Here is a 12537-nt window from a genome sequence, read left to right as displayed (position 1 = left end):
TTATAGTTAAAGCTCGTTTAGAAAATTCTGCCATCTGGTGCCATTTTTTCCGCTTTCAATAAATAAATAATGAAGAATTGATATATCTTAATTAGGTTCCTAGTTTTGCCTTACAATTGTGGGGTGCATATAATATTGATGGGCTCGTCTAATAGCAGGGTAGCTTGTGACAGAGAATTGAACCAAAAGATGTGCTCTTCATTTTTTGCGCGCTTACGCAATGACGTTTTGGTAAATATTGTTCCTGAAGCGCGTGCGGCGTGGTAGTTTAAGCGCTATGCAGGAATACGTGACAGGAATGCACTTTTATCCCCTAGAAGATGTGAAACGAGTAACTAAAAAATAAGCATCTTATAGATGAAAAATTATATTGCATGCAGACAGATGAGGAGCGTCACGTGTCACTAGAATTTTTTTTTTATGTCTCTTTTTCCACGTTGTTTTAGTGCGCCCAGACAGTGCATCTTCAGAATTCGATATTGCTACAAAGTAATAGGGCGTCATGTGAGCATGTGCATACCAAAGGCCGCAAGCACATGGCTTCTGACATTCTCACTTCCGGTTTTTGCTAGAATGTTTCTCTGATTATTTTATCTGAATGCAGTTGGTCCTACAATATTACACGTAGTAGCAAAATCGAATATGATGTACAATTTCAGGAATGCGTGTTGTCAGAAATAAGCGCAACTACTTGGACGGGGACAAAAGGAAAGAAAAGACACACGGCGATTGACAAGTGCTTGTCAGTCGTCGTGTGTGCTTACTTTCCTTTTGTCCCCATCCAAGTTGTTGCGCTAATTTTGTCTTAAATGAGCAATTTAGCTACGGCCTTTAGGTTATGGTGAGGTACTGTAGGCTGATTCTGAAATCGCTAATAATGATATCCACCACCCATATGAAAGGAGATGACCATGTAGGCAGCTCTTGCTAAAATTAACATCACGCAACTTAATGCCCAAGTAGTGCGTGGCCATAGCAGCCGCCAACTACCACGTGACAGTTTCATGCACGAGATCTTTCGCTCACTACGCAAACGTGAGCGGCCGACCCCGGATTTTCGGTGAGTGGGGCTTTAATGCCATCTTGTTAACATTAAATTCATACGAGGGTGCTTGCCCCAGAAAAGTATTCTGAGTGGCTGAATTGAAGAACTGAAGAACTCTACACCGGTTTATGAAAGGCAGTGCAGAGTAACAGAATTGTAGAAAAATTACGTTGTTGAAGCTAAAGCTTCAATATCGAAAGTTTCCAAGCCGTCAGCATTGAATCAAATTTGGCCTTGGGAAAATTTGATCACGAGCGAAGCTACTTCCAAAACATACCCGCTCGAACTTAAAAGTGATGTGCAAAGCACAGACAAAGACAGTTAACTATGAGCCGTTCAGCTGGCCCGGGGTGCACTCTAAAAGCATAAGCCTCCCGACCCACCTCAAACGGGCCGAAATGAGGCTGATAAGGAAATGCCCCTTGGACGACACTTGGGGGACCCCGCTACCCGATACATTATTTGGGCTCCTGCTCATCAGGGGCTGGCTGGAAACGAGGCTGCCGACGCCGCCGCCCGCGCGCTTTCTCTCCGGGAAGTTTCCTTCTCCTCCCCCTCCGACCAGGACGCTGATCCTAATCCGGCTTATACATTCAAAGATATCGTAAATTACTACCCATCTAGCCACAGCCTTTACCCCCGCCCATGTAAGGGCCTTTGAAAGGCGGATGAGCGGCTCTTACTCCGCCTCTATACCAACACACTGCTGTGCCCGGCAGCTCTAAAACACTTCGACCCTGCTTTCTCTGGCAGCTGCCCGCACTGTGGGGTGGTGTCTTCGGACATCTACCACATGGTGTGGGCCTGCCCCTCAAATCCGGCTATCCCCCTCACCCCAACCCAACCCGGGAGGACTGGAAGGCGACCCTGCTCGGCTGCTCCGACCTGAAGGCCCAACGGGCCTTAGTCGGGCGAGCCCGAGCGGCGGCAGACGCCACTGGGGTCCCGAACTAGGGACCTCCACCTAGTGTTTGTGAGGGTTGGCCCCTTCAGGGTCAGCTCACGCATAACCTCCTGTATTTGTCCTATATAAATGTTTTCTACCACCACCACCACCACCCGCGTTACGACGTAATAAAGCGTCGTTTGCCGGCATCTCAATAAATTTATACCTACCTACCTAGCCGCCTGAAGGTCAAAAACTAAAACAGTTTATATGCAGTTCCGCTTCAGGTGTCCACAGAAGAAGTGCGAAAGATATTGCGCTTTTCTATTTCTGCGAGCCAATTAGAATTTGACCTAGAAAATCTTTGAAGGTCAAAACAAGTTGTCATGCAGTGCGGTTCATGTGTCCACAGACTTGTGAACCTTTCTTTCCTGTGAACGATTTATTAAGAAAAAAAAATCAGAAAACACTGGCCTGAAAAGGTGGTTACAGAGGCTATAGCTGCAACAGACAAAGCTTTCGCTCTATCACTATTTGAAGCCAGGCTTAAACCCACACATTTTCGAAGCAATAGCTTCACTAAGCGAAATAACTCTAAGATCACCGTGTGCTTCCGATGACCTTCACGCATCTACGAGGTCAAATTAGAACACAAGTCACAATTACTTCGGGTTCCCACCAAAGGTCAAGGCCAAGGGGTAACTGATGTGAGATGTTGCTTAACGCGTGAGCAGCTGCATGGCGAGACACATGATTGCTGAAGTCAGTATCTAGTACGCCGATACGCCACGGACGCGAAGTACGCCAAGTTGAAAGAAAATCTTTTTACGGATGCCAGGTTCTTTTCGTAGCAATAAGCAAAGAAACACATTCTGCTCAATAAAGAGCTCTATAATGTGTACAATGCGTCAGATTTCGTTTCCCACTAGGTTTAACCAAAGCTGAACCAAAGCCAATTTTTGCCCGCCACAATTCCTATGTACGTGCTATGAAAATACGCTCTTACGCTTAAATAATGAAGCCTCCTATATTGGCATTAGGGTTTCAAGAAAGCAGCCTAATTCATTGAATAATAATTTGTTAAGTAAGACAAGTATTTCATGATTCCAATGATTTTCCAGTTTCTGTTCAATTTGGCAACTAAAGCGTTTTTAAGAACAGCCCTATCGCTTATGCTATTGTACTCATGTGTAGTAGTGTAAATCTCTTTTTGAACAACCTATAAATGTGAATGTATCATGGTAACGAAACGTGTTAAGAAAACACAATGAAATGCCCATATGCGAAGAGTCCTCAAGGATAAGTTTAGTGTCAGATAATAATGTCTATAACGTAAACACAGTGATGAAACATTGATCATGCGCACATCCCGAGTGCGTTGCGCATAGAACCCAATATCAAGCTGCCAATTAGCGTCGAATTTAGGACGAAACAAGTGCCCACAAAAACTATACTGACAATAAATTTTGGTGTACACAGTTTTTACCATCTGTTTAAGAAAAAAAAAGTTACCTTGCTACCTGCTGCCAGGATTCGGCAGCGAGAAGTCCTCCGCTATTATGGAATTTCAACAGAATTAAGCAAGGAGCTCTTGCTATTTCAGACCTATGTCTTAAAATTTAGAACCAACGAGATATCATCTTCGAGCATTTTAACTCGTAAAAGAATCCGGGCAAAACTCCTCAGTGTACTTTATTTTATCCTCGAAACGCCTTAAGTACGAATGACGAGTTTTAGGCGTAACCCCTTTTAGGCTCATAGTGGAAGTTTTGCCAGCACGATTCCGAGATTGCTCGAGGTTTGTCTGCTAAAGGACGCAACAGGTTATTACAGTTTATAATGTCTCCGGTCTGGACGTCGCCATAAGTTCTTGGGTCGACATAATGACATAATGTCCCTGTACGCGGCTAGTTTCCCTGTCTCTAAAGAAGCCACGCAGGGCCACATGTAATTTAGTTCAGTCTCGCATGTTGAAAAGGTGATTAGTGAGATGCCGATGTCACGGACAACGAAATCAAAGAAGACAAGAGAAGAAATAAAATTCTTACACAAACACGATTTATAGAGGCAGAAAAAAAGGAGGAGGAAAGACCTTCGTCATTAGCGGAATCCTGTAATTTGTTTTTAATTTACTCACGTCTCTGGTACGTTGGTTCTCAGCGTTAAGTGGATTATCTTCGTAGAGCGTACCGGATGTCATTCCGGTTATAGCTATCGTAAAGAGTGCACAAACAATTCCCATAACCTTTGTGTAATATGTTGAAGACCAACATAGAGCACTAAATTTAGCAGTGTTGTACGTAGCAGTTTCTGCCCGAAATAGCAACGTATATGCTGCTGCTGTAGTCTGAATGTCAAAGAGCGAAATTTGGATTTCTGATTTGTAATGCAGCGGGACATTAGAAGAAGATAAATTGCTTTGTAAATATTGTATGAATTGCCATTTTGTAGAATAATTGAAGCCCATGAAACTCTAGCATTGATGGGGACTGTGGAAAAGCATTAGAATTTTGTGAAACATAGGTCGGTTACGCATAAGGTGCGCATAAATGATGCAAATATGGAAGCTTTTCACCAGATATGTTTCCTCGCGTGGCTACATGAAATTAAAAAGTTATTTAAAATGTATAAAAAAGAACATAATGTCACGTTTCTAAACGAGCAGCGGTACTTTTTTTTATTCTTCCGCAGTTTTTCCAGCCGGAAGAGATGTTGAGTATTATTCGTCCATAGTGAAGCTCCTATTTAATATTTTGAATTCTCTCCGCAGGTGACGATAAACAGCTTTGTTATGTGCGGGATTATTTTCTTTTTCTAGCTGCTGCGATTGTATTCCCGCTCGCTTGGGGGACTACTCTGCACATCTTACCACCCGCAAAGAGATTGCTCATTCCGTTGCACGAGGGTTTTCAAACCGTGCCAGAGAGAGTCATGTTGAAGAATTGGGGAGAGAAAGGTTGAAATACTTCAGTGACTTCAATAACGACAAACCTGGCACGCCTGACCTTCCTTCCATCAAACAGCACATTACACAGAGCTCAGGCAGTCCTATCGAGCCAATTACACACATACCCGCACCCGAGCAGTGTAACAGAATCGATCCCGAAATATATATCACCAACAAGTGCAAGGTTTGTAAAACAAATACAGCCACACCTAAACACATACTCTGGAATGTAACGCGCAACTGACCGCTATTAATCCCGAAACCCTTACGTCGAGGTGGTCCGCCGCTCTGGGCAGCCTAAACAACCTGCCGTCTAGCACGCCCTGGAGGATGATATCGCCATTTCCTGCAGCTGCTCACGCATTAAGCTACCTCCCACTGACAAAAGTGGTTGTGGCTTAAGTTCCGAGTTGACCTCGAAGCTATAGGACTTCATTGGAAGGACACAGTCACCTTGTCGTTACTTCGCGAAGTGAGGCTATCTCTTCAAAAACAGAGAACAAAAGCAAAAACAAAATGAGACCGCTCTAGCTGCCGAACGTGGATATCGACCGCTATAGTCGATATCCACGATAGGTGCCTCAAGACCGGAAAAAATGGCGAATTTCAATGTTCGGCCTGAACAAACGTCAAATAATCTTCCTTATTTCACATGTTCAAAATTACTTCTTATGCTTCGCATGGTCGAATGCTTTAAACGCTGTTCGTCGTATCGTACCTTTGTTACAAAGCAAACATCATTCAAAGTAGGAAGATTAGCCCAAATGGGGGAAAAGACCATGAATGCTTTAACTGGCTCTATTTGGTTTGAGTTGGTTTCATCTCATCCCAGCTGGTATTCAACTGACAATAACTGGTTGCAGGTGGCTATATGCGAGTTAGTTGCGAAATGTAATCCAGTTTCTTGCTTGCTTTAGGCTGGGAGCCAGCTCATAGCACCTGTAAACACACTTAACTAGGTCAAGTATCCTGTTGAGGTCGGTTGTATTATTTTAATGTGAGCATAAGGAATGAAAGTTGTGACAAAAGCGATAAATTATTAGCCAGCCAGTATGACTGCGCAAAGCTGTCATCCACCTCATTAATTTGTTGTGCTCCGAAAGCAGATGCGAGGCTGTCAGCCGGGTGAAAGTTGAATATTTGAATAAGCTGCTCCAACAAATATTCTAAAAATGCTTACGGACACGCAAACACATTCATTCAATTGAATAAAACTGGAATAAAAAAATACATGTTATACAAATACAGAACGCCATTTATAAGCTGAATTCCTGAGCAATATTTCCTCTTTCTTCATTTTGTAGATATGGCATATTCGCACACTGAAATGTATAATTGTAAAATTTCTGAAAAATACCAGCCGTATCGTTAAGCTTCGCACTGCTGACGCAATAGGAGGGTGTTGTAAGGAGCGCGTGTCTGTATTTTTTTTTTTTTCATGTGTCGTACTTTTCGTTGTTTTTGAGAATACACTTTAGCAGTCTGAAGTAAAGTAGGCGAAAGCCTTTGCGGCGCTACATCGACCGTCAATGACTGCCAAAATGGCCTTGCTTCCGTCCCCGGGGGAAGCATTGCGCCGTGGCAAATTCTTTCGTTCCGGATCTCTCGCTTTAGTCCCAGAGAAGCTTGGAGCCACCGTTTACGCATTCGATCATGGATTTCCGCCATTTGATGTTCGGGGAATCAGACGACCTGTGCTTGTCTGAACTGCTACCGTTGTCATTTGGGAAGGAGGTCTTGACATCCGAAAGTGCCGTGCCTCAGAGTCTCACATAACTCATCAGTCCATCACCATCATTACATATCTCCGCAGCCTCCCCTCCCTCTCCCAGGCCAAGTGGGGTCGGGGAGACGTTGTGTGTTCGAGGTGAGGGCCCCACCTGGTCAAGAGGGCCGCCACTCGATGCTAGCGCAGGATGGGCTGCATCAAACGTGAGAACCACCTGCAGCGCCATCGTAGCAATGAGCCAACGAGGCGAACCATCACGATCACATAACAAGTCTCACAAAGGGCGACCTTTTCATCTATTGGAATCAAGTTGACACAGAAAGCGTTCCACCAGTAACCGAAAAAAATTCGTAGGATTCAACGCTGCTCAACAGAATGTGGAGCGAAAGAATTAGCTGCTGGTGACCGAGCGTTCTTCTTCTGCTTAAATAAAGGCACTGACACGGCACGCAGCGACGAGCAGTTAGACCTGGTGTACTACTGCTTTTGCAATAAAAATCGTAGACAGCCGACACAAAATCTGCGAGAAACTCTGCTCGCCGAGAATGTGACCTACCCGATGCAAATGGAACCAGACATCCTTCTACACTTTTGCAGTTATTTCATAGTGGCATGGGACTCTGGTGCAGTATGCGGTCGCGTAGCGTATCAGTGAAATTTGTTACGCGCACTCTGCGAGCAGGGGGACGTACTAGTTAACGGCTTTGCCTGGCAACGGATTCAGGTGTCGTAGAGTCGAATACGGTATAACCTGGATGCGGTCAGGTATAGGATGGAGAAGTGCGTCAGGCACAAGACACTGGGAAAACGTGTACAGTGTCCTCTCTACCGCCACGAAAGAGACAAGTTCGTCGCATGCTGGCCTGTGTAAACGGCGGAGCATTAACGAGGAGTACTCTCCTGGCGAAGCGATACCTAAGAACTCTCTGCTTGCTTCCAAAAAGTCCGTCGTTACGTGCCACCAGCTAGGAGGTTAGGAGGAAGACTTGGAGTGAGAGGACTTCCAAATGTCTTGAGGGGGAAAAAACAATATTGATGTAGGCCACCACCTTGCGAAGACACTCGCGGCAGGTGGCTGCCTTGGCGTAAAAGGGCGATGGAGATCCCGAATGTGTCACACAAAGAGAATACCTGCTCTGGGCGAAGTGGCAGAGTCGAGTGCATAAAAAGTACGAAGTCAGGTTTCGAGTGAGAGGCACGTTGAGCAACTTGGGTCCATCTGACTTGTAAGGCCAAGACTGCGATGCTCAGGTTAGGGATGCCGAGGCCTCCCCTATCCCTAGGCAACTTCACTGCAGACTTTTGACCTTCTCCCCGCCCCACAAGAAACGGTAAAGAATTCGCTCCAAACAGAGCTTCATCCGTGCTGACTCTGGTTTTATTCCTGTGACATAGGTCAACAACGAGTGCAACAGGAACCGTGTGACAGTTGCCAAAGCCTTAAGCGGGCACAAGAGGTTCTCGTAATCTCTCGCCCTAGATTAGAACTTTTCTTCAGCGGCCCGATTTCTTCCAAAAGACCGTCCTGATTGAAACAAAAGCAAAGGAGGCGGAATTCAGCCTTTACGGGAAGACCGGGACTAGGCTGAGGACCGGATGGTGCGCAAACAAAAAAGAGTGTGGCACTTTTGGACCTTATTGACTTTAGCCAGCAACTCGCCTTAAAGTACACCTCCATGACATCCAGAAAGGAGGTGACCGAAGCCTCATCCGGGATGACAATGAATAAGTCGTCTGCGCAGGAAAAATGGGAGTTGGTGGTGAACCTTGAGTTAAGAGAAAACGAGCTACTCGACAGTCTCGAGAGAGCTTTAGAAAAGGTTCAAACGCAGCACATAGAGAGCAGGTGATAGGGGACATCCCCGCCAAACTCTAATGCCCAAGACGAATGTCTCTGGGATAAGACCTAACCTTAGCTTGGGAGGGCCTCCGGTGCCAGACTGATTGATTTATAGGAAGGGAAAGGCGCGGTAACTGTCTCACTTATTTTCTGTGGACACCTCGACCGCGCCGTAAGGGAAGGGAGGAAGGCGGGAGTGAAAGTGAAAAGAGAGAAAGGGGAGCCGTAGTGGAGGGCTTCAGAGTAATTTCGACCAACTGGGGATCTTTAACGTTCCGGCAGTGACCGTTTTTGGAGTGCATTTCTGCTGACCATTTGCGAAGCCGCCTGACCGGCATTTTTACTGATTCTTTTTTTACTAATTTATTTATAGGAAGGGAAAGGCACGGTAACTGTCTCACTTGTTTTTTCTGTGGACACCGCAACCGCGCCGTAAGGGAAGGGAGGAAGGTGGGAGTGAAAGTGGAAAGACAGGAGGAGGAGCCGTAGTGGAGGGCTACGGAGTAATTTCGACCACCTGGGGATCTTTAACATGCGCTGACATCGCACAGCACACGGACGCCTCTTCGTTTCGCCTCCAATGAAACGCAGCCGCCGAGGTCGGGTTCGAGCCCGGGTACTCCGGCACAGTAATCGGGCGTCTTACCACTGCAACCGGCATTTTTGCCGCGATGGGCGGGAGTGAAAGTAGAAAGAGGAGCCGTAGTGGAGGGCTACGGAGTAATTTCGACCACCTGGGGATCTTTAACCTCCGGTGCCACGTGCGGACAAAAGAGAAAATAGAGACGGAACAAAGAAAGAAGGAGAGAAAGACGCGCGCCGCAACAGCCGTCCTTCACCACCTAAGCGGTAGCGGGTGCAATGACGGCCTACAGAAGATAATTCAGTGGCTGGCTAGCCCCCGCCGCAAGCGGCGTTGACCCACCAGTCCCAGCCCCGTAGGGCCAGGAACAGCCACCCTTCACCACCTTCCTCAGCTATCGGATTGATTGATTGAATGTCCTTTATTGAATGGGAAGGCTCATGACCATAGATGGGGATAAAGGGGAGTAGACAGAATCTTCATTGTTTAGGTCGTGACTCGAATCACATAGCTCTAACCAGGCCACTAAGCGAGCCATACTTGGCAAATATCATCTTTGTCTTAGCATCAGTTTCTAGAAGGGAACGGTAGTTCAGGCGGTAGGGTTTGATCTTGGAGCGTCCAGTAGAAAAAGCCAAAAGCTATCCCAAAGTAGATGAGATATGTCGCCGCGAGTTAAGAGTCGTACAGGGGGGGGGGGGGGGGTACGTAGTCATTTTCTCCGCATACTGACAACTTCCTCTCGAGACGCCGAGCTGTGCGGACGTGCGCCGTATAGGCTCTGGCCTCGCGACCAGTTTTCGTCACATTTCTGTGACTTTGGCCCTGTGAACAGTGTTAAAGATTCGGAAGGGTGTTCCATGCCAACCGATACCGGATTTCGCCTGGTACGACCACTGACAATCCATTTTTCGGAACTTGTACCAGCACTTGGTGAACCGCGTTTGGCCTAACGTTAGGCCAAACGCCGGTGTCGAGCCGCCGGGACCCGCGCTCGCTTTCGCGAGTCACCGAGGGATACTTGCATCATGGTCTACACCGTAGAGGGTGAAGACGTTACTCCGGAGCAGCTTGCCGAAGGAGGATGGCAGACTGTACTAAACCTACAAGAACGCTACCGGCGCCGTGGCCCGAAGGAAGACGGCCAAGCGAGCCAAGACCTGACGGACGCGCGCGTTCCTCATAACCAAGGCAAGTCCAAACCATCTCCTCTCGAAAATCGGAGGAAACCACCTACCCGACGTAGAAAGGCACCGCTCCCACGGCTACCAGCAGACGACTATAAAGTAGTCGTTAGGCCTAGAGGCATGGACTTGCGCACCGTCGCGCCACGCAACCTTCTCAGAGCTACCTGCATAGCGGTTAACCTACCGCTTCAAGAGGTGCTGGAACAAGACAGCCTTCGTGTTAACACAGTTAACAACACTTTCACGATAAGCACACCGCATAAGCTCAGGGCTTCGGTTTACAGTAACCTGCGACGGCTCAAGTTGGGCGAGAAAGAGTACGAAGTGACATCGTACGTGTCAGCGCCGGACGACTCTACGAGAGGCGTCATTTATTATGCGTATGACGGCGGAACTCCCGATGAGGTGCGACAAGGATTCCTCAAAAGCAACCAAGGGATTCCGGTGGTGGATGCTCGTCGCCTTGGCCAGTCAATGTCCATACTGGTGACGTTTGCCGGAAAGAAAGCTCCAGACACCATCTACTATTGGGAGAGTCCTTTCCTCGTACACCCGTACAGAGAGCAGGTGGAAACCTGTTTCAACTGCAGAAGAGTCGGCCATCGGGCGGATGTCTGCTACAAGCCCAGGACTCAAATTTGCCGCAGGTGCGGTGAAGAACACCTTCCGCCAGCCGAGGGGGAAGCTCACACCTGCACGCCGAAGTGCATTGTGTGCAAAGGGGCCCACAACACCAGGAGCAAGAACTGCAAACATCGCTTTGTAGAACGCCGCCCCAAACACAAGCAACAACACAAGAACCTGAACGATGAAGTCGACCAGCAGTCCGAACACACGCCGCGCTCAAGAGACAAAGCCGGTAGCCATTCGTCGAGCCACCATCGAGGAAGCAAGACGCGCCACAGGTCGTCCTCCTTCCCACCACTATCATCTAGCCAGGACGCCAGTTCGAGGCAGGGAAGCACGGACCGACGGCAGCGTTCGAGCAGGAGCAGGAGCAGAAGCAGCTCAAAGCAGGTGAGCTGGCCGGATACGGCTTCCCAGAATTACACCGCTCGGGAGAAGGAGCTCTTAGCTAAAATACAGTCCAGAGACGCAACCATTGCGCAAATGCAACGGGAAATAACAGAAATGAAAAGTCTATTTCAATCTTTGCAACCACCCGTAAAACCTACGCCAGTACCCCGTGCGCCTTCATCCACCACGCTAAGCGCCATACCCTCCACCAGTAATGCAATGGAGACGGACAGCCGCATTAACCTGAAAAGACCGGCTTCTTCCGACGAGGGTTCCGGATCGAAACGCGCTGCAGAAGCGTCTAAAGATGACAACCCGCAACCCACTACCAAATCTAAGTCAGCAGACAAGCTAAGAGCATAATTGAGCGCACTCGAGAATAAATTTAGCGGTCTCGAGGAAAAAGTTAACGTTCTCACGCGCGAAGTAACTGAGCTGGGTTCAAACATCGCTGGTTTTTTTCAGCAAGTAGTGCAGCGTCTCGCGGCCCTGGAGGCAAGCCGTAATGTAATGCCGGCATCCGCGACCGTGCCCGTAATTATTCCTCCCATGTCTCAAAATGGCCCCTCGCCAGCAAATTGAGGTATGGCAGTGGAACTGCAGGGGATTCCGCAACAAACGGAGTAACCTGTTGTTTCACATCCAAAGCTTACCTAAACAACCGGACGTAATAGCCCTTCAAGAAGCTAGCGGTCCGGCGAAATTACCGGGCTATAAAGCGTTTACTCCCCCCTCGAACGCAGGGACGACGGCGACCATCCCTTTCACAGCGACATTTGTTCAACGCAACATTACTGCTATACAACACACGATAGACAGTTCTAGCGAACAGTACACGCTACTTGAAATTGTGCCCAGAAAAAAGGGTGAAGCAAATCTTTTTATACTCAACCTATACAGTCCACCGAAAGACAGAGGGTCAGGAATTCCCGACCTACTGTGTAAAGCAACTCGACTCGCCGCAGGAACGCAGCTCCTTGTGGTGGGCGATTTTAATGCCCACCATTCGGCTTGGGGTTATCGGAAGAACAACCCCAAGGGTACAAAGCTGTGGCAGTCTATCCAGAACCTGGGCCTCACAATTCTTAACGATCCCCAAGAAATCACGCGGGTCGGCAACAGCATTAGCGCAGATACCTCGCCCGATCTCACACTAACCAAAAACATTAGCGACGCCTGCTGGTTCAACACCAGAAACACACTAGGGAGCGATCATTACATAATAGCTACAACATTTGACACAACATTTCACAAACTGCACCACATGCGCACACGCATCACCGATTGGGATAGGTTCAGACGC

This window comes from Amblyomma maculatum, chromosome 11, assembly GCF_055883805.1.
Source record: "Amblyomma maculatum isolate TAMU_Amacu chromosome 11, ASM5588380v1, whole genome shotgun sequence".
NCBI lineage: Eukaryota > Metazoa > Arthropoda > Arachnida > Ixodida > Ixodidae > Amblyomma > Amblyomma maculatum.
The sequence above is the reverse complement of the archived record's forward strand: the minus strand, read 5'-3'. Positions refer to the sequence as shown.